Source organism: Mirounga angustirostris, unplaced genomic scaffold (assembly GCF_029215605.1).
Source record: "Mirounga angustirostris isolate CCGP_5_RB_7025 unplaced genomic scaffold, mMirAng1.0.hap1 SCAF_11, whole genome shotgun sequence".
Lineage (NCBI taxonomy): Eukaryota > Metazoa > Chordata > Mammalia > Carnivora > Phocidae > Mirounga > Mirounga angustirostris.
In genome coordinates this window covers 102365618-102388141 of record NW_026991719.1, presented here as the reverse complement: position 1 = coordinate 102388141, position 22524 = coordinate 102365618, and the positions used below count along the sequence as shown (strand labels likewise).

General features: G+C 36.2%; 1 non-coding gene across 1 annotated transcript; it reads right to left on the bottom strand.

Moving 5' to 3' along the window:
- Positions 1-11820: 11820 nt before the first annotated feature.
- On the bottom strand, positions 11821-11967 carry LOC123851213 (U4 spliceosomal RNA). The gene has a single exon (XR_006792500.1). It is a non-coding gene; the product is annotated as a U4 spliceosomal RNA (small nuclear RNA).
- Between the last annotated feature and the right edge of the window lie 10557 nt (positions 11968-22524).

Sequence of the window (22524 nt, the reverse complement as noted above, 5' to 3'; positions counted from 1 at the left end):
AAAATCACTCACCATGATTAAGTAGAATTTATTTCAAGGATATGATGGTGGCTCAATGTTCACAAATCAATCAATATGATATATCACATTAACAAGAGAAAGGATAAAAACCAGATGATCATCTCAATAGATGCAGAAAAAGCATTTGACAAAGTACAATATCCATTCATGATAAAAACTCACAACAAAGTATTTGACAAAGTACGGTATCCATTCACGGTAAAATCTCTCAATGAAATAGGTTTAGAGGGAATATACCTCAACATAATAAAGGCTATATGTGATAAAGAAGATCTGAGGTACACACACACACACACACATCCACAATGGAATATAACTCAGTGATCAAAAAGAATGAAATCTTGCCATTTGCTACAATGTGGATGGAACTAGAGTGTATTATTCACTAAGTGAAGTAAGTCAGTCAGAGAAAGACAAATATATGATTTCACCCATATGTGGAATTTAAGAAACAAAACAGATGAACATAGGGCGCCTGGGTGGCTCAGTTGGTTAAGCGACTGCCTTCGGCTCAGGTCATGATCCTGGAGTCCCAGGATCGAGTCCCGCATCGGGCTCCCTGCTCAGCAGGGAGCCTGCTTCTCCCTCTGACCCTCCCCCCTCTCATGTGCTCTCTCTCTCTCATTCTCTCTGTCTCAAATAAATTAATAAAATCTTAAAAAAAAAAAAAACAGATGAACATAGGGGAAGGGAAGGAAAAATAAAAGAAGATAAAAACAGAGAGGAGACAAACCATAAAAGACTCTTAACTACAGAGATCTAACTGAGGGTTGCTGGAGGAGAGGTGGTGGGGGAATGGGCTAAATAGGTGATGGGCATTAAGCAGGGCACTTGTTGGGATGAGCACTGGGTGTTATATGTAAGTGATGAATCACTACTACACTATATGTTAACTAACTTGAATTTAAATAAAAACTTGGAGAAAAAAGATCTACTCTCTCAGCAACTTTCAAATATATGATACAGTATGGATAAATGTGGTGATGGGAGCTTCTGGAAATTCATTTCTGATTGCTTCTATTGTCTCAGTGAAATTGGAAGAAAGACTATCACCTGAGAATGAAAAAGGGGAAGGCAGTGATAGAGGTTTGTGAAGAGTAGAGGGCAAGTGTGAAATAGTCATTTTGGTGAGTAAGAAGGTGAATGAATGCAACTTGGCCTTACAAATCAAAAAAAAATTAGAGAATCTTGGCTTACATTTGCACATGACATTCTGATTTTCAATTGCACCCTTTCATGTGTGGGAAGGGGGACTGAACAAACATTCACAAGAAGTAGCTAAATATCAAGTGATGGTGATGATAACGATGCAAGCTGCTATTACTGAGCATCTACTATATACAAAACATTTTACATACATAAACTCTAATTCCCACAATAAAACTGGGAAGTTCTTAAGTATTATAACTTAAGAACTCTTAAGTATTATAACTATAATACATTCACGGGGAAAAAAAAAAAACAAAATTAGAGAAGGTAATTTAGTTGAGATTCCACAACTAAGAGCATCACAATTATCACTTAAAATCAGTTGTTTCTTTTGAAAGAGCATTTGAAAGTGATCACCCTAATTCAGTAGCTTTTAGCCTTTTATCCTGTTCCACACATCTGAGAAGTAGGTAACATCTCATAAGTATCAGTGGAACTGTTTCCATCAGTAATAAGGAAAGAAGTTTGTGCAAGACCGTCCAAAGGAAGCATAGTTTGAAAAAAGAAGTAGATAATTTTGAAATGATTGAAGATATCTCTTAGGACAAAAGAAACATGACTCTCACCTTCAGACTCTTTTTTTCAAGCTCATTCTCTTTAATGGACAAAATTAATATAAATCTACTTGTCTGAATATATTTTCAACTTGTAAAGCCATCTCATTTTAATCGTTGCCACTATTTTTGTTAGAGTTTTCAAATATTTATATAAATATGTCATATGCTTGAGATAAAATGTCTTAAAATAAGTTCAATAATAAATGCAAATTTCCTTGCCTAAATGAATGCATATTAAGGTATGATGAAAAATTGCAAATATTGAACAGCCCTTAATCAGTGACTATGGAGAACTTGTGGAAAATGGGAGTGTTGCTTCATGACTAGAAATGACACTTTACCAAAAATCCAAGAATGTCTAGAGAGATTGACATCAATACTCAACAATATTCTATATTATTAACATAAGGATGCAAGATAACTTGGAAAAATAAATGAAGACTCTTACAGCCAACATTGGTTCACTAAAACTGTCATATAGGTTATTATTTTCTGACTGGTTGCTCAAAGAAACGGTGCATTTCTTCAAAATAGATTTGACTAGGCTCTTCAGGTTATCTTTGTGAAAAAGATTGAAAAGTATTGACTTTATGGTAGTACAAAATAGGTGAAAAAAATATCTACATGACTGCTACTCAAAGAATATAGACTGATTTGGGCAACTGTCCAGAGATAGGGGCCAATCACTTATATTCTACTTTATGGAGTGGAGAACATCTATATATGTGATTTGGAATTCTTCTCTGAGGAAAATTTGTCACTTCATCCTCATTTATTTATTAAATCCTTTATTTTTTTTTTTTAAGATTTTATTTATTTATTTAAGAGAGAGAGAATGAGAGACAGAGAGCAGGAGAGGGAGGAGGGTCAGAGGGAAAAGCAGACTCCCTGCTGAGCAGGGAGCCTGATGTGGGACTCGATCCCGGGACTCCAGGATCATGACCTGAGCCGAAGGCAGTCGCTTAACCAACTGAGCCACCCAGGCGCCCTTAAATCCTTTATTTGATCACTTCCAACCAGAATTATAAATGGCAGCTCAAAAGTATGGTTGTTTCTGGATGCAGAAGAGGAGTTACAAGTAAGAATGCTGCTATGATCACTTTTTTCCCTGCATTGTAAGTAATAAATCATGTTGCTATCACCACAATCCCCACATTATGATGCTGACTATATAGTGAAGGTTGACTTCTACCTTATATATTTATTTTTGCTGTGGTAACATTACTATGGATCCGACCAATATTATAACCTAACATTATTTTTTCATTTTAAATTAACATTTATAAAGTAAAAAATAAGATACTGAACGCAACAAGAGAATAAAAATTACCTTAAAATATACAGAGAATATTAATAAAAATAGACCATGTGCTAAGTCAGCACATCTCAATAATTTTCAATACAAGTTATACAGTATATGTTTGCTGATCACAGAAACATTAAACTAGGAATTAATACCAGGGAGATATCTGGAAATTTTTAAAATATTTATGTTAAACAACACATTTTGAAATAAGTCATGGGTCAAAAAGGATTTCACAAAGGAAATTAGAAAAAGTTTTGCCTTGTATGAAAATGAAAACACAACATATCAAAATTTATAGAATGCAGATAATACAATACTTAGCAAGAAACTCATAGCTTTAAATGTTTATATATTTTTTAAAAGACTAAAATCAGTGTCTTTTATCTCAGAAAGATAAAAATAAATAACAACCTAAACCTAAGTAAGGAGAAGGAAGGAAATAAATTTAAGAATGTTAACCAGTGAAACAGAAAACAGACAAACAATAGAGAAAAATTAATAAAACCAAAAGCTGGTTCCTTGAAAATATAAACAAAGTAATAAACTTCCAGCTAATTGGTTAAGACTCAAACCAGAAATATGAGAAATAAAAGAGAAATCATCATTATCATATAAAATTTAAAATAATAAAGGACTATTATAAAATGTATTGCAATAAATTTGAAACTTAAATGAAATAAACACACTTCTTGAAAGACTTAAACCACTAAAACTAACACAAAAATTAGAAAATATGAATAACCTTAATTCATAACTTATAATATTTTTACTAACAAAATTCAATGCCCAGATTGCTTCAGAGGTATTCTTTCAAATAATTAAAGAAGAAATAATAAAAAACCCACAATTTTTTCCAGAAAGTATAAGATAAAAGAACACTTCTCCGCTCACTCTAGCAGTTTGATATTTCCTTTATGCCAAATCTAGACAACATTATAAGAAAATTGCAGACCAATATTCCTTATGAGCAGAGACACAAAAACCATTAAAAAATATTAGCAAAGGGGCGGAGCAAGATGGCGGAGGAGTAGGAGACCTGGATTTCGTCTCCTCTCAGGAATTCAGCTGGATAGGGATCAAACCATTCTGAACACCTACAAACTCAACAGGAGATCGAAGAAAAGAATAGCAACAACTCTCTCAACAGAAAAGCGACCACTTTCTGGAAGGGAGGACGTGCGGAGAAGTGAATCCGAGGCGATATTCGGGAGGATAGACGGCGGGGGAGGGGCCTCCGGCGGCCGCTTCTGGCAAGTGATAGAACCACGGAGCATAAAATCGGAACTTTTAGAAGTCGGCTCCACTGAGGGACGTCACTCTGGTGGCTAAGCGGGGGGTGGAACCCTCCAGGACAGTGTGGTCTCAGGCCCTCGGGGTCACAGAAAGACCGGGGGTGCCTGAGTGCAGCAGAGCTCCCAGGTATCGGAGCGGGGAAGCCGGCTGCAGAGGCGGAGCCCAGGCGCGGGCTCTCAGCTCGGGGTGGCCATAAACCGTGATCCGCGACACAGTCGGGCCCCTGCTCCTCCAGCAGGGACCCAACAAGCGGCAGATCCGGGAGACTCACCTTCCTCCCCCGGGGGGAGCCGCGCGGGAGTGCACCGCAGGGATGTGCTGGGTTTGGAGACTCCACCCGGGGTCGGGTGCCAGAGATAGAAACGCATGGTCGCAGGCCGGGTGAGCACGGAGTGCAGCCAGAGACCGGGGAGACGGGAATGACTAACGGCTTTTCTCTGGGAGCTCACTGAGAAGCGGGGCCCCGAGTTCTCGGCTCCTCCGGGGCAGAGATTGGGAGGCCGCCATTTTCACTCTCTGCCTCCAAAGCTGGACGGAAAGCTCGCAGGGAACAAAAGCCCCAGAGAGCAAACACGAGCAGATGACTTAGCCGGGTGGGGGCAAGGGCGGAGCAATTCTGCCTCCGGCAGAGACATTTGGAAACCACGGCAACAGGCCCCTCCCCAGAAGATCAGCGAGAACAGCCAGCCAAGACCAAGTTTACCGATCAATGAGAACAGCAGAACTCCAGCGCTAGGGGAATACTGCACATAGAATTCATGGCTTTTTTACCATGATTCTTTAGTCTTTCAAAGTTAATTTTTTTTTAACTGTCTTTTTTTCTTTTTTTTTTCTCTTTGAATTTTTCTTTTTCCCTTTTTCAACCAACATCTTCTCAATCCCTTTTTTTAAAAAAAACATTTTTATTTTTCATTTTTAGAGTCATATTCTATCCCTTCATAGTAGTTACCCGTATTTTTGGCTTATATATATAAGCTGTTCTCTCTTTAAAATTTTGAGACAGTTTCTTCTAACAGATTAAAATATACCCTAAATCTCTAGTATATGGTGTTTTCTATTCCCCTACCTGATCACATCCTCTCCCTTTTTTTTCTTTTTTCTTTTTTTAAATCCTCTTCTTTCTTTTTTCAAACAACTTCTTGCCAATTCCTTTTATAAAATTTTTTATAATTTCCATCTTTAAGTCATATTCCATCCCTTCATCATATCAACCCTTATTTTTGTACATATATAAGTTTTGCTTTCTTTAAAATTTTGGGAGGCACTTTCTTCTAAAAGACCAAAATACACCCCAAATCTAGTGTGTGGCACTGATCTATATACCAGCCTGATCATATTTGATCACATTCTGGTTTTTTTTTGGTTGTTGTTTTGTTTTGTTTTATTTGTTTTTGTTTTTATCTTTATCTTTTTCTTTTTCTTTTTTTCCTTTTTCTTTTTCTCTCTTTCCCTTTCTTTTCCCACTGCTTCAGGTCTTTTCTGATTTGTTTAGAGTATATTTCCTGGGGATGTTGTTACTCTGCTAGCATTTTTTCTCTCATTAATCTATTCTCCTCTGCACAAAATGACAAGACGGAAAAAATCACCTCAACAAAAAGAACAAGAGGTAGTACCGACTGCCAGGGACCTACTCAATACGGACATTAGTACCATGTCAGATCTAGAGTTCAGAATCATCACTTTAAAGATACTAGCTGGGCTTGAAAAAAATATGGAAGTTATTAGAGAAACCCTTTCTGGAGAAGTAAAAGAACTAAAGTCCAACCAAGTAGAAATCAAAAAGGCTATTAATGAGGTGCAATCAAAAATGGGGGCGCTAAGTGCTAGAATAAATGAGGCAGAAGAGAGAATCAGTAATATAGAAGAAAAAATGATGGAAAATAAAGAAGCTGAGAAAAAGAGAGATAAACAACTACTGGATCACGAGGGCAGAATTCGAGAGATAAGCGATACCATAAGACGAAACAACATTAGAATAATTGGGATCCCAGAAGAAGAAGAAAGAGAGAGAGGGGCAGAAGGTATAATGGAGCAAATTATAGCAGAGAACTTCCCTAATTTGGGGAAGGAAACAGGCATCAAAATCCAGGAGGCACAGAGAACCCCTCTCAAAATCAATAAAAATAGGTCAACACCCCGACATCTAATAGCAAAACTTACAAGTCTCATAGACAAAGAGAAAATCCCAAAAGCAGCTCAGGAGAAGAGATAAGTAACCTACAATGGTAGAAACATTAGATTGGCAACGGACCAATCCACAGAGACCTGGCAGGCCAGAAAGGACTGGCAGGATATATTCAGAGCACTAAATGAGAAAAATATGCAGACAAGAATACTCTATCCAGCTAGGCTGTCATTGAAAATTGAAGGAGAGATAAAAAGCTTCCAGGACAAACAAAAACTAAAGGAATTTGCAAACACAAAACCAGCCCTACAGGAAATCTTGAAAGGGTCCTCTAAGCAAAGAGAGACCCTAAAAGCAACATAGACCAGAAAGGAACACAGACAATATACGGTAACAGTCACCTTACAGGCAATACAATGGCACTAAATTCCTATCTTTCAATAGTTACCCTGAATGTAAATGGGCTCAATGCCCCAATCAAAAGACACAGGCTATCAGACTGGATTAAAAAACAAGACCCATCAATATGCTGTCTGCAAGAGACTCATTTTAGACCCAAAGACACCCCCAGATTGAAAGGGAGGGGGTGGAAAATCATTTACCATGCTAATGGGCACCAAAAGAAAGCTGGGGTGGCAATCCTTATATCAGACAAATTAGATTTTAAACCAAAGACTCTAATAAGAGATGAGGAAGGACATTATATCCTTCTGAAAGGATCTATCCAACAAGAAGATCTAACAATCGTAAATATCTATGCCCCTAACATGGGAGCAGCCAATTATATAAGGCAATTAATAAGAAAAGCAAAGAAACACATCAACAACAATACAATAATAGTGGGGGACTTTAACAACCCCCTCACTGAAATGGACAGATCATCTAAGCAGAAGATCAACAAGGAAATAAAGACTTTAAATGACACACTGGACCAAATGGACTTCACAGACTTATTCAGAACATTCCACCCCAAAGCAACGGAATACACATTCTTCTCCAGTGCCCATGGAACATTCTCCAGAATAGATCACATCCTAGGTCATAAATCAGGTCTCAACCGGTACCAAAAGATTGGGATCATTCCCTGCCTATTTTCAGACCACAATGCTTTGAAACTAGAACTCAATCACAAGAGGAAAGTCGGAAAGAACTCAAAAACATGGAGGCTAAAGAGCATCCTACTGAAGAATGAATGGGTCAACCAGGAAATTAAAGAAGAATTAAAAAAATACATGGAAACCAATAAAAATGAAAACACAACTATTCAAAATCTTTGGGATGCAGCAAAGGCAGTCCTAAGAGGAAAGTATATAGCAATACAAGCCTTTCTCAAGAAACAAGAAAGGTCTCAAGTACACAACCTAACCCTCCACCTAAAGGAGCTGGAGAAAGAACAGCAAATAAAGCCTAAACCCAGCAGGAGAAGAGAAATAATAAAGATCAGAGCAGAAATCAATGAAATAGAAACTAAAAGAACAGTAGAACAGATCAACGAAACTAGGAGCTGGTTCTTTGAAAGAATTAACAAGATTGATAAACCCCTGGCCAGACTTATCAAAAAGAGAAGAGAAATGACCCAAATCAACAAAATCATGTATGAAAGAGGAGAGATCCCAACCAACACCAAAGAAATACAAACAATTATAAGAACATATGAGCAACTTTATGCCAGCAAATTAGATAACCTGGAAGAAATGGATGCATTCCTAGAGATGTATCAACTACCAAAACTGAAGCAGGAAGAAATAGAAAACCTGAACAGACCTATAACCACTAAGAAAATTGAAGCAGTCATCAAAAATCTCCCAAAAAACAAAAGCCCAGGCCAGATGGCTTCCCAGGGGAATTCTACCAAACATTTCAAGAAGAATTAACACCTATTCTTCTGAAACTGTTCCAAAAAATAGAAATGGAAGGAAAACTTCCAAACTCATTTTATGAGGCCAGCATTACCTTGATCCCAAAACAAAAGACCCCATCATAAAGAGAATTACAGACCAATATCCCTGATGAACATGGATGCAAAAATTCTTACCAAAATACTAGCCAATAGGATCCAACAGTACATTAAAAGGATTATTCACCACGACCAAGTGGGATTTATCCCTGGGCTGCAAAGTTGGTTCAACATCCGCAAATCAATCAATATGATACAATACATTAACAAAAGAAATTACAAGAATCATATGATCCTCTCAATAGATGCAGAAAAAGCTTTTGACAAAGTACAGCATCCATTCTTGATCAAAACTCTTCAGAGTATAGGGATTGAGGGTACATACCTCAATATTATAAAAGCCATCTATGAAAAACCTACAGCGAATATCATTCTCAATGAGGAAAAACTGAAAGCTTTCCCCCTAAGGTCAGGAACGCGGCAGGGATGTCCACTATCACCACTGCTATTCAACATAGTACTGGAAGTCCTAGCCACAGCAATCAGACAACAAAAAGAAATCAAAGGCATCCAAATTGGCAAAGAAGAAGTCAAACTCTCACTCTTTGCAGATGATATGATACTTTATGTGGAAAACCCAAAAGACTCCACCCCAAAACTGCTAGAACTCATACAGGAATTCAGTCAAGTGGCAGGATATAAAATCAATGCACAGAAGTCAGTGGCATTCCTATACACCAACAACAAGACAGAAGAAAGAGAAATGAAGGAGTCGATCCCATTTACAATTGCACCCAATACCATAAGATACCTAGGAATAAATCTAACCAAAGAGACAAAGGATCTGTACTCAGAAAACTATAAAATACTCATGAAAGAAATTGAGGAAGACACAAAGAAATGGAAAAACGTTCCATGCTCATGGATTGGAAGAACAAATATTGTGAAGATGTCAATGCTACCTAGAGCAATCTACACATTCAATGCAATCCCCATCAAAATACCATCCACTTTTTTCAAATGAATGGAACAAATAATCCTAAAATTTGTATGGCACCAGAAAAGACCCCGCATAGCCAGAGGAATGTTGAAAAAGAAAAGCAAAGCCGGCAGCATCAGAATTCCAGACTTCCAGCTCTATTACAAAGCTGTCATCACCAAGACAGCATGGCACTGGCACAAAAACAGACACATAGATCAATGGAACAGAAGAGAGCCCAGAAATGGACCCTCAACTCTATGGTCAACTCATCTTTGACAAAGCAGGAAAGAATGTCCAATGGAACAAAGACTGTCTCTTCAACAAATGGTGTTGGGAAAATTGGATAGCCACATGCAGAAGAATGAAACTGGACCATTTCCTTACACCACACACAAAAATAGACTCCAAATGGTTGAAAGACCTCAATGTGAGACAGGAGTCCATCAAAATCCTAAAGGAGAACACAGGCAGCAACCTCTTTGACCTCAGCCGAAGCAACTTCTTCCTAGAAACATCACCAAAGGCAAGGGAAGCAAGGGAAAAATGAACTATTGGGACTTCATCAAGATAAAAAGCTTTTGTAAAGCAAAGGAAACAGTCAACAAAACCAAAAGACAACCGACAGAATGGGAGAAGATATTTGCAAATGACATATCAGATAAAGGGCTAGTATCCAAAATCTATAAAGAACTCATCAAACTCAACACCCAAAGAACAAAGAATCCAATCAAGAAATGGGCAGAAGACATGAACAGACATTTTTCCAAAGAAGACATCCAAATGGCCAACAGACACATGAAGAGGTGCTCAATATCGCTCGGCATCAGGGAAATCCAAATCAAAACCTCAATGAGATACCACCTCACACCAGTCAGAATGGCTAAAATTAACAAGTCAGGAAATGACCGATGTTGGCGGGGGTGCGGAGAAAGGGGAACCCTCCTACATTGTTGGTGGGAATGCAAGCTGGTGCAGCCACTCTGGAAAACTGTATGGAGGTTCCTCAAAAAGTTGAAAATAGAGCTACCCTATGATCCAGCAATTGCACTAATGGGTATTTACCCCAAAGATACAAAAGTAGGGATCCGAAGGGGTACGTGCACCCCGATGTTTATAGCAGCCATGTCCACAATAGCCAAACTGTGGAAAGTGCCAAGATGTCCATCGACAGATGAATGGATACAGAAGATGTGGTATATATATACAATGGAATATTATGCAGCCATCAAAAGGAATGAGATCTTGCCATTTGCAATGACGTGGATGGAACTGGAGGGTATTATGTTGAGTGAAATAAGTCAAACAGAGAAAGACATGTATCATATGATCTCACTGATATGAGGAATTCTTAATTGTAGGAAACAAACTAAGGGTTGCTGGAGTGGGGGGTGGGGTGGGAGGGATGGGGTGACTAGGTGATAGACACTGGGGAGGGTATGTGCTCTGGTAAGCGCTGTGAATTGTGCAAGACTGTAGAATCTTAGATCTGTACCTCTGAAACAAATAATGCAATATATGTTAAGAAAAAATAAAAGAAGAAGAAGAAGGTAGCAGGAGGGGAAGAATGAAGCGGGGGAAATCGGAGGGGTAGACGAACCATGAGAGACGATGGACTCTGAAAAACAAACAGGGTTCTAGAGGGGAGGGGGGTGGGAGGACGGGTTAGCCTGGTGGTGGGTATTGAGGAGGGCACATTCTGCATGGAGCACTGGGTGTTATGCACAAACAATGAATCATGGAACACTTCATCTAAAACTAATGATGTAATGTATGGGGATTAACATAAGAATAAAAAAAAATATATTATCAAATCAAATACAAAAAAGATATTAGACAATACCTTCTGACCAAGTGGATTTATCCTAAAGATGAAAGGGTTTTTTTAAATTTTTTTAATTTTATTATGTTAATCACTTTTTTTCTTAGAGTCCATAGTCTCTCATGGTTCGTCTCCTCCACCAATTTCCCCCCCTTCATTTCTCCCTTCCTACTATCTTCTTTTTTTTTTTTTAACATATAATGTATTATTTGTTTCAGAGGTATAGGTCTGTGATTCAACAGTCTTACACAATTCACAGCGCTCACCATAGCACATACCCTCCCCAGTGTCTATCACCCAGCCAGCCACCCAATCCCTTCCCCCCCCACTCCAGCAACCCTCAGTTTGTTTCCTGAGATTAAGAATTCCTCATATCAGTGAGATCATATGATACATGTCTTTCTCTGACTTATTTCGCTCAGCATAATACCTTCCAGTTCCATCCACGTTGTTGCAAATGGCAAGATTTCATTCCTTTTGATGGCTGCATAATATTCCATTATATATATATACCACATCTTCTTTATCCATGCATCTCTCAATGGACATCTTGGTTCTTTCCATAGTTTGGCTATTGTGGACATTGCTGCTATAAATACCGGGGTGCACGTACCCCTTCGGGTCACTACATTTGTATCTTTGGGTTGAAAATAGAGCTGCCCTAGAGATGAAAGTTTGATTAGGGAAAAGTTTTCAATTAGCAATAATTGCACCTCGGATAAACCTCATTGGCTACGATACTGCCACTGCGCATAGCTAGATGAAAGTTTGATTATCATTTGAAAATCAATCAGTGTAGTTCTCCATATAAACATAATAAAGGAAAAAAACCCTAGAGAATCATTACAACTTAATGAAAGATGTGCAAGGTCAAAATCATTGTTACACTGAAAACTATGAGATATTGCCAGGATAAATGAAAGAAAACCTAAATAAATTTACAGATATACGATGCTCATGGATTGGAAGACTCAGTATTAAGATATCAATTCTCCCTAAGTTGGTATGTAGAATTGATGCAATTCTAACCAATATCTCAGCAGTCTTTTTCATAGAAATTGACAAGTTGATTCTAAAATTTATATGGAAATGCAAAAGACATAGAATAGCCAAAACAATTGTGGAAAAAAAATGAAGGAATTATTCTACTTCTTTCTTTCTATTTCTTCTATTTTTCTACAATCAAAAAAAGTGATATATTGCTGCAAAGACGGAGATACAGATCAATTGATGAGAATAAATAGTCCAGAAATAGACCTTCACATTTATGGTCAATTGGTTTTCAACAAAAATGTCAAGATAATTCGATGGGGAAAGCTTTTTAAAAAATGGTGTTAAAACAACTGGATATCCATGTGGGGGGAGAAAAATGAACCTTGATCATTACCTTATATACCCAAAAAAGAAATTTGAAATGGATCATAAACCTAAATGTAGAAGTAAATTCATAAAAGATATTTGGAGAAATGAGAGAAAATTTTTGTGAATTTAAGTCAGGCAGAGGTTCATGACATAGGGCACAAATGTCACAAATTATAAAGAAAAAACAGTTAATTTGATTTCAACAAAATTTAAAATGTCTTCTTTTAGAAAGACACAACTAGGAAAATGAAAAAGCAGGTTAAAACTTAGAAAATATTCACAATGCATATATCAAATAAAGGATTTATACCAAGAGCATATAAATAACTCATACAATATGACAAATAGATTAAAGACAACTCCCATTAAAAATAGGCAAATGATTTGAATAGACACTGCACAATAAAAGATAAGCACCTTACAGATATGCAAATTTTAAATGTTCAATATCATTAGTCATCAGAGAAATGCAAATTAAAGTCACAGTGTAATATCATTGCATACTCACTAAAGTGTCTAAAATTAAAAGGCTGACAAAATCAAGTATTCATGATGATGTGGAGCAGCTTCAGCTCTCCTATCCTTTTTTTTCCCACGTTTTGACATTTTAAAAAAATTTATTTACTTATTTATTTTTCTTTTCAACTTCCTAGTTAGTTAACATGTGGTACAATATTGGTTTTAGGAGTAGAATTCAGAGGTTCACCACTTACATACAACACCCAATGCTCATCATAAGTGCCTTCCTTAATACTCATCACCCATCTAGCCCATCCCCCACCCACCTCCCTCCATCAACCCTCAGTTTGTTCTCTATCATTAAGAGTCTCTTATGGTTTGTTTCCCTCTCTTTTTTCCCCCTCCCTTATGTTCATCTGTTTTGTTTCTTAAGTCCACATGAGTGAAATCATACGATATTTGTCTTTCTCTGACTGACTTATTTCACTTAGCATAATACACTCTAGCTCCATCCACATTGTTGCAAATGGTAAGATTTCATTCTTTTTGATGGCTGAGTAATATTCCATTATATATATGTACTTATACATATATACCACATCTTCTTTATCCATTCATCAGTCAATAGACATTTGGGCTCTTTCCATAATTTGGCTGTAGTTGATAATGCTTCTATAAACATTGGGGTACACATACCCCTTCAAATACTCCTGACAGGAATGTAAAATGGTACTTCCATTTTGGCAGTTTATTGTCATATGAAACATACACTTCCATTTACTTATGAACCAGCAATTCTGCTACTAGCTCTTAGCTTCAAAGAAATAAAAACAAAGTATATTCAAAGACTTACACAGAAATGTTCCTAGAAGTGTTAATTTGTAATATACCCAAATCTTGAGATAACCCAAATATCCATCAACAGGTGAATAAATAAACAAATTGCAGTATTTCCACAAATGGAATATTACTCAGAAGCAACAAAGGAATACATGACTGAAACACACAAAAATATGGATGAATCTATAAAGCATTATTCTTGTTAATGGACTGGATGTTTGTGTCCCTCTAATATTCATATGTTGAGACCCTAAACTCTGAGGTGGCTATATCAGGAGATAAGGCCTCTAAAGAAGTAATTAAAATTATATAAGATAATAAAGGTGGGACTTTAATCCAATAGGATTAGTATCTTTATAAGAAGAGACACGAGAAAGCTCTCTTGCTCCCTCTCACTCTCTTGCTCACTCTCTCTCATGCTCTCATGCTCTCTCTCTCACTTTCTGCATAATGCACTGAGGAAAGGCCATGTGAGAATACAGCAAGAAGGTGGCTGTCTGAAAGACAGGAACAGAGCTCTCACTGGAAACTGACCCTTCCAACACCTTGATCTTGAACTTCTCTAGAACCATGAGAAAATAAATTTGTTATTTAAGGTACCCAGTCTGTGGTATTTTATTATGGCAGCATGAGCAAATTAATATGATGTTTGTAAAAATCCATATATAAGAGAATACATAACATATGATTCCATTTATATGAAGTTACAGAATAGGGAAAAACTAGTGACACAAATCAGCTCAAGGATTGCCTGAACCTAGGGTCAGGTGGGAGACTGAATAGGAAGAGGTATAAGGGAAACTTCTGGGGGTGATGGACATGGGCTATATCTTTACCATGGTGGTAGTTACACAGGTTTATAAATTTGTCAAAACTCATAGGAAAGTATTCTTAAAGTGTGTATGTTCTGCTATGTGTGAATCATGCCTCAAAAAAAGCTTGTTTGGAAAAACATGTAATTGAAGTTGAGAATGCAAAAAAGCCAGATTACATAAAGTGAAATAATCACATCAAAATTTCTAATTTCTATACATCATCTAGGATAATGCAACCTCCTTGGGGGCGAAAAAGACTACAAAATATCCAGAGGAATGCAAAGAAGAATCTTAGTAGCTTTCAAAACATATCCTATGATGAAAAATTGAGAGAAACCAAGTTGCTCAGCCTGGAACAGGAAAAACATGAGAGTGAAATAAGGCAAAGATAGATATCTTTAAATATTTGATAACTGCTATGTGGGAAGTTAAGTGACTTGGAGTCTGTGTAACTGCACAAAGCAGATATGGACAATTAGATAAAAGTTACAATGAAAACTTTAAGACTCAATATGACAAAGTACTTTCAAATAGAGGTGTCCATCAAAATCCTCAAACCCTAAAACCAGTGATTTGGTCAGGGGAAAGTGATGCCAATTACTGTCATTTTCCACAATATTTTTGAATAATTACCATGCAGTACATTAATAATTTTGAATACTATTAAACATATGTCAATTTAACTTTGTTGTGAGTTTTATTACTATACTAAACCTTGTTCTTGCATTCTCAGTTTTTTAAATTCTTATTACTTACAAAGCATGATCCTCCACTCATAAGTTAAAACAATTAGAATATGGCTCAGCAATACTATGTACTCTTGCTAAATGCTGTGGAAGAAGTGAAAAATTCACTGGATGTTTCTACATTGGGCTAATTTCTAGTATATTACATCAAATAGATATAACTTCTAATGTAAATATTTGAAAAAGCCATCTTTACAAACTGACAGTATTATAGTGCTATCGCAAATGATAAGAAATGGTGGTGCAGCTGAGGAGTTATTTATTGTGATAATTTGTGTTCCATTTTATTTTATTTTATCTTATTTTATTTTTTTAAAGAATTATTTATTTGAGAGAGAGAAAGGAGGGCAGGGGGAGAGGGAGAAAGAGAATCTCAAGCAGACTCCCTGCTAAGTGTGGAGCCAACGTGGGACTCGATCTCCCAACCCTGAGATCATTACTGCTCAACCAAGTCACCTAGGCACCCCTGTGTTCCATTTTAAAATGTGAGTATACTCCGTTTAGATGTCGGGGAAAAGAAAAAGTATTTTTTATCATTAATGGCAATAAATCATGCATCAATTATACAATTAATTTCTTTGTTACTCTTGTTTTGAAACCAGAAAAAATTAGCTACCAAATGTACATGAATTGCAAATGAAATCACAAATAGAACCTCCCACACATGTAGGTTTCTATTTTACTTTTTTAAAAACCATTTTAACCATTTTTAGGTGTATATTTGGTGGCATTAAATACATTCATAATGTTGTGCAACCATCACCATCATCCATCTCTACAACCCTCTTGTAAAACTGAAACTCTGTATCCACTAAACAATGACTCCCCAATCTCCTCTCTCCCCATCCCCTAACAACTACCATTCAACTTTCTGTCTCTATGAGTCTGATTATTCTAAGTATCTCATATAAGTGGAATCATATAGTATTTGTCTTTTTGTGACTGGTTTATTATGCTTAACATAATGTCCTCAAGGTTCATCCCTATTGTATCCTATGTCAGAATTTTCTTTAAGGGTGAATAATATTCCATTGTATGTATGCCACATTTTGCTTATCCATTTATCTATCAATGGACACTTGGGTGGCTTCCACATTTAAGCTATTGGAAATAATGCTATTATCAATATGAGTGTACAAATATCTTTCGAGACTCTGCTTTCTTTTATTTTTTAGTTGTGTTTTATTTTTTTTCAAGAAATACTCTGATTTAATATTGTTATCTAATATAAAGATCTTATCTAAGTTTTCTCAATTATCCCACTAATGCCTTATATAGCAAAATAACAACATGAATTTTTCTGGTCCAGAATTGCATTAAGTGGTCATGTGTCTTTAGTTTCCTTTGATCTGGAAGAGTTTCTTAGTCTAGTCTCTCATGACCTTGACATTTGTGAAGAGTAAAGTCCAGTTATTTTGAACAGTGCTCAACAATTTAGGCTTGTCCTTCCTATGTTACCTCGTGATTACATTCAGGTTCTGCATCTTGGGCAGGAATATCCCAGAAGTGATGTGTCATTCTCAGGGCAATGTGTCAGGAGGCATGTGATATTACGTGGTTTTAACTTTGATCACTTGGTTAAGGTGGTGCCTGCCATATTTCTCTGCTGTAAAGTTAGCGTTTTTCTCTTTTTTGTTCATAAATATCTTGTAGGGAGATACTTTAAGTCTATGTAAATATCGTGTTTCCCATCACACCTTCACCCATCAATTTTGGTATTCATTGTTGACTTCTGCCTGAGTAAACAATTACTATGACAACTGCCAAGTGGTGATTTTTTTCTAAATCCAGCATTCCTTTTATGTTTATTAAGTCGGGATTCTACTTTATTTACTTATATCAATATGGACTCATAGATTCTTATTTTATTCTATGAGTTGTTTGTTTCAGGAGTGGAGTTTAGTGATTCATCACTCACATATAACACCCAGTGTTCATTATATCAAGTGCCCTGTTTAATGCCCATCACCCACCCACCTCCCTTTCAGCAACCCTAAGTTTGTTCTCTATAATTAAGAGTTTCTTTTTTTAATTTTTTTTAAAGTTTTTATTTTTATTTTTTTAAAAGGTTTTTATTTATTTGACAGAGAGATAGAGAGCACAAGTAAGCAGAGTGGCAGTCAGAGGGAGAGAGAGAAGCAGGCTTCCCGCTGAGCAGGGAGCCCGACGTGGGGCTTGATTCCAGGACCCTGGGATCATGACCTGAGCTGAAGACAGCTACTTAACCAACTGAGCCACCCAGGCGCCCCTATAATTAAGAGTTTCTTATGGTTTGTCTTCCTCTCTGTTTTTATCTTATTTTATTTTTCCTTCCCTTCCCCTATGTACATCTGTTTTGTTTCTTAAATTCACATATGAGTGAAATCACATGATATTTGTCTTTCTCTTACTGACTTATTTCACTTAGCATAATACACTCTAGTTCCATCCATGTTGTTGCAAATGGCAAGATATCATTTTTTGATGGCTGAGTAATATTCCATTGTATATACATACCACATCTTCTATATCCATTCATCAGTTGATGGACATTTGGGCTCTTTCCATAATTTGGCTAATGTTGATAGTGCTGCTATAATATTGGGGTATATGTGCTCCTTCGAATCAGCATTTTTGTATCCTAAAAATATTTTTAATTTTCATAAATTCAATTTGTCTATTTTTTTCTTCAGTTGCCCATGCCTTTCATGTCATATTCAAGAAATCACTGCCAAATCCAATGTCATGAAGCTTTTGCCTTATGTTTTCTTCTGAAAGTTTTATAGTTTTAGGCCTCACATTCAGGTCTTGGTCCATTTTGAGTTAATTTTTGTATATGGTGTTAAAGTTGCAACTGCATTCTTTTGCTTGTGAATATCTAGTTTTTCCAGAACCATTTGTTTGAAAAGACTCTCCTTTCCCCATTGAATGGTCCTTGGCAACCCTGTCAAAAATCAGTTGAATATGGAAGTAAGGGTTTATTTCTGGGCTTTCCATTCTATTCCATTGATCTATGTCTGTCTTTATGTCGGTACCCCACTGTTTCAATTACTGTAACTTTGTAGTAAGTTTTGAAATCAAGAAGTGTGTGTCCTACAGCTTTATTCTGCTTTTTCAAGATTGTTATGGTGATTTGCAGTCCCTTGAAATTTCATATGAATTTTAGGATGGTTTTCCTATTACTACAAAAATGTCATTGGGAATTTGAGAGATTGCACCAAAACTCTGGATCACTTTGAGGTATACGGACATGTTAACAATAATAAGTCTTCCAATCCACAAACATGGAATATTTTTCCATTTATTTATGTCTTCTTTAATTCCTTTCAGCAATATTTCATGGTTTTCATATTACAAGTGTTTCATCTCCTTGGTTAAGTTTATGCCTAAGTATTTTATTCTTTTGATGCTATTATAAATGGAATTGTTTTCTTAATTTTCTATTCAGATTTTCATTGTTAGTGTATAGAGATGCAACTGATTTTTGTATGTTAATTTTGTATTCTGAAATGTAACTGATTTTGTTTATTAGTTCTAAGAGTTTTTTTGTGTAGTCTTTATAATATGCTATATATAAGAATAAGTCATCTGCAAACAGAGACAATTTAACGTCCTCCTTTCCAATTTGGATGCCTCTTTTCTTTTTCTTTCCTGATTGTTCTGACTTGGATTTCCAGTGCTCTGTTGAACAGAAGTGGTATGAGTGGGCATCCTTGCTTTGTTTCATATCTTAGAGGAAAACTTTCCATTTTTCATTTTTGAGTATGATGTTAGCTGTGGGGTTTTCCTATATGGCCTTTATTTTATTAAGATCTTTCCATACTTAATTTGTCAAGCATTTTTATCATGAAAGTGTTGAATTTTCTCAAATGCTTTTTATGCTTGTATTGAGATGATCATATGATTTTTGTCCTTTATTCTGTTAATGTAATGTATCACATTTAATGATTCATATATGCTAAACCATCTTTGCATCCCAGGGATAAATCCAATTTAATCATGGTATATAATCCTTTTAATGTGCTGTTGATTTTAGTTTGTTAATCTTGTTAAGGATTTTTGCATCCTTGTTCTTCAGGGATATTGGCCTGTAGTTTTCTCTTCTTGCCTTTGCTAGCAGGGTGAAGCTGGCCTCATAAAATAAATTTGGAAGAGTTCTGTCTTTCTCTATTTTTTGAAGAGTTTAAGAAGGGTTATTATTAATTCTTCTTTAAATGCTTGGTAAAATTTGCCTGTGAAATCATCTGTTCCTGGGCTTTTTCTCTATTAGGAGGATTTTTATTACTAATTCAATTTCCTTATTTGTTATTGGTTCAGATTCAGTCTTGGTAGGTTGTATGTTTCTAAGAATTTACCCATTTCTTCTGCATTGTCAAATATGTTGGTATACAGTTGTTCATAATCATCCCTTACAATCATCCCTTATGATTGTCCCTTATAATCATTTTTATTTCTGTGGGATCAGTTGTGATATCTTCTCTTTAATTTCTGATTTTAGTCTTTTTTTAGTCTAATTAAATATTTGTCAATTTTATCTCTTCAAGAAACCAACTCAGTTTTGTCAATTTTTTAGAGTATTTCTGTTTCTTATTTCATTTATTTCTGCTCTATATTATTTCCTTTCTTCTGCTGACTTTAGGTTTAGCTTATTTTTCTTGTTCTGTTCCTTGACATGCAATTTGACTGCTTGAGATTTCTTCCTTATTTAATATAGACTTTTATCAACATAAACTTCCAAGTACTGATTTTGCTATATCCCATAAGTTTTGGTATGTTCTGTTTTCATTTTTGTCTCAAGAAATTTTCTAATTTCCCTTTTGATTTCTTCTTTGACCTAATGGTTGTTTAAAAGTGTTTTTATTTATTTTTATTTTTTAAAATTTTTTAATTTTATGTTATGTTAATCGCCATACATTACATCATTAGTTTTTGATGTAATGTTCCATGATTCATTGTTTGCATATAACACCCAGTGCTCCATTGAGTATGTGCCCTCTTTAATTTCCTTGCATTTGTGAGTTTTCCCAATTTTCTTTTGTTATTGATTTCAGGTTTTACTCCATGTCACATCAAACCAAATGTCTATAAACAGAAGACTGGATAAACAAATCAATATATATCCATACAATGGTTTACTATAGAACAATGAAACTGAATAAGTCATAATTATGTGCAACAACATGGATGAATATTTCAAACATAATGTTGGTAAAAAACCAAACTACAACAGTTTGTACTGTATGATTTAAGTCATATAACAGCTCAGAAGAAAACTAATCTATGGTGTTAGAAGTAAGGACAGTGGTTGCTTTGGGGGAAGAGGGCAGAGGTAGTTATTGGGAGGTAGACAAGAGTGACTGGTGTGCTGGTAATGCTCTATTTCCTGATCTGGGGATAGTTACATGGATGTATTAACTTTTTCATAATTAATTGAGTTATGATTTGTGTACTTTGAACAATTCAATAAAAAATTAAATATATATAAAGACAGTAGACAAGTATTAGCAAGTTTACTGGAAATTAATCATTTTCTGAATTTCAGATTTAGATATAGAATTGTACAATTGACTGGTCATAAGTGATAGGGTTCTTTAGAATTTTGCTACAGCAGTCCAAAGAGAGTGTGAGGGAGAGAAAGGGGGAGAAACATGGAGTTTCTTGAAGTTTAGACTTGGAAGGTGCCCCTCTTGGTAGCATTAGGACTTCTGAAATAGGAATGTTTAGAGTAGTTTATAGGAATAATGGTTAAAACTCTTGATGGAAAATGTCTTGAAACTGAAGCAAAAGTGCATTTGGGCTGCCACTAATACTTCTTAAAATCAGACACTTAGGGCGCCTGGGTGGCTCAGTTGGTTAAGCGACTGCCTTCGGCTCAGGTCATGATCCTGGAATCCCTGGATCGAGTCCCGCATCGGGCTCCCTGCTCGGCAGGGAGTCTGCTTCTCCCTCTGACCCTCCCCCCTCTCATGTGCTCTCTCTCATTCTCTCTCTCTCTCAAATAAATAAATAAAATCTTAAAAAAAAAATCAGACACTTAAAAAATAGCAATATGGGGCGCCTCGGTGGCTCAGTCATTAAGCGTCTGCCCTCAGCTCAGGTCAAGATCCCAGGGTCCTGGGATCGAGTCCCACATCAGGCTCCCTGCTCAGTGGGAAGCCTGCTTCTCCCTCTCCCACTCCCCCTGCTTGTGTTCCTTCTTTCGCTGTCTCTCTCTCTCTGTTGAAAAATAAAGAAAATCTTCAAAAAAAATAGCAATATGTATCTGATTAATTCAATTTTTATATGCAGGTAGTCAGTCTCAGTGCTGAATACCTTCTATTTTAGAGCAATCATCCTTAACTTTAAGATAGGAAGCATATGCTACCCATTTTTCAATAGAAATATTCAGGATATGTAAATGGAATCATTTCTCTAATTTCTCTTTCTACAGTTGCGTTGTTAGTGTATAAGAAGGCAACTGATTTCTGTGCATTGATTTTGTATCCTGCCACATTACTGAATTGCTTTATGAATTCTAGTAATTTGGGGGTGGAGTCTTTGGGTTTTCCACATAAAGAATCATGTCATCTGCGAAAAGAGAGTTTGATTTCTTCTTTGCCAATTTGAATGCTTTTTATTTCTTTTTGTTGTCTGATTGCTGTTGCTAGGACTTCTAGTACAATGTTGAACAATAGTGGTGAGAGTGGGCATTCATGATGTGTTCCTGATCTTAAGGGAAAAGCTTTTCCCCATTGAGGATGATATTTGCTGTGGGTTTTTCATAGATGGATTTTATGAACTTGAGGAATGTTCCCTCTATCCCTATACTCTGAAGAGTTTTAATCAGGAAAAGATGTTGTACTTTGTCAAATGCTTTTTCTGCATCAATTGAGAGGACCATATGGTTCTTCTCTCTCCTCTTATTAATGTATTCTATAGCATCAAAAACCATGAGATACCTCAGAACAAACCTAACCAAAGAGGTAAAGGATCTACACTCTAGGAACTACAGAACAATCATGAAAGAAATTGAAGAAGACACAAAAAGATGGAAAAATATTTCATGCTCATGGATCAGAAGAATAAACATTGTTAAAATGTCTATTCTACCCAGAACAGTCTATACCTTCAATGC